Here is a 1644-nt window from a genome sequence, read left to right as displayed (position 1 = left end):
CATACAAACATCTGGTCCACCTGACTTCTATAAAATCGTATATGAAGCTCATATACTTAATTTTTATTGGTAAAAAGGGGCATACGACGATCGTACTTGGGTTGTGTACAACAATATACAGTAAGTTGCTTGAATTTAAAAATTTCATTTCTCATAATTATGAGTTATAAACCCACACACACACACATATTTATATATATATATATATACATAAACACAAGACAACTTCGAATCTAGCATAAAGCCATAATAGTCATATTTACATGTAAAGAAATTTAGTTTTTATCTCAATATTTATTTCTCCTCAACATTATTCAGCTATATTCAACTTTTCTATTGTGCTAAAGTAAACACAAACAACATAACAAACATTCTTGAGAAAAATACCGTCGATACCTTTCAAGACCCAGAATATACTTTTACAGCAAATCCGAAAAACTTGTGTTAAAAATCTCGGATATTTTTAGTTTAAGAAAATACCCATCTATACGAATATTGTATTAGTAAAAACTTTGTTAGCATTATAATTCCACTAAAATATCTTCGCCTAAAATATCTTAATGCAGTTAAAATATATAATGCTATTTCTTTAGCATAATCCAAACTGAAATATAAACTTGTTTGATGACGAAGAACCCACTTTGAGACAAATAAAGTTTAGAGACGGCTTGAATTGCAAGCTGAATACAGTTATAAATAGTAAGTTTCAAAACTTTAACGGAATGCAACTGCTTGATGTATAAAAAGGGGACGACGTTTAGGTTTCTGTGCTGAGGTCTAATTAAATTAGTTTGTTCCCTTTTCATTCAACAGGTAGTAGCAATTAATTAAAGTTCTCAAACCTACTATGTTTACTCTGCCTTAAGTTTTAAGTTTCTGTGCTGAGGTCTAATTCAATCAGTTTGTTCCCTTTTCATTCAACAGGTAGTAGCAATTCATTAAAGTTCTCAAACCTACTATGTTTACTCTGCCTTAAGTTTTACTGAAACACTAACAAATGTATAACATTACCACAAAGATTTGTCATCATCAGCGCAACTTAATCAAATAAAACACGAGTGAAGCCTGAAAAATAAGAGGAAGAAACGCAAGTTGTAACATACAAGGTTAAGCTCAAGCCTTCAACAGCATCATTTTACTGGGAATAATTTTTTCTTGCTTGTTATTATTCGTGCCTTGTTATTGGAGAAAAGAATTAAGTGTTACACTTGACTATTACAGTTTGTATATTTTGATGGTTATTTTTGTAAAACTAACGAGGCGCTTATAGTTTGAAACATGTGTTCGTAGTGTTTTCCAGATGAGTAGAATAACAAACATTGTATAAAAAGTGTGTTAAGCTCACTTTATTACAATTGATCTATGAGACGAAATCACTTATAAAAAAGGAATACAAATTCCCACTATGCTAGTAGGAACAGATTTGATTTATGCAGAATTACAAATATTTTAGAGTGTTTACATATGCGTTACAATTTAATTTAAACAACAGTAATTAAATATATATAAAACCCACTGTCTGTTGGTAAAGCTCGGTAACGCTCAAATTGTATTAGTGGTTAAAGCGCTCGAAAGTCAAGTGGAAATCTCGTCTTCAGTTGATGTTTTTTATAATTTAAAAATATAAGTTTGTTTGTTTGTTTG

This window comes from Limulus polyphemus, unplaced genomic scaffold (assembly GCF_000517525.1).
Source record: "Limulus polyphemus unplaced genomic scaffold, Limulus_polyphemus-2.1.2 Scaffold279, whole genome shotgun sequence".
NCBI classification, from domain to species: domain Eukaryota; kingdom Metazoa; phylum Arthropoda; class Merostomata; order Xiphosura; family Limulidae; genus Limulus; species Limulus polyphemus.
The sequence above is the reverse complement of the archived record's forward strand: the minus strand, read 5'-3'. Positions refer to the sequence as shown.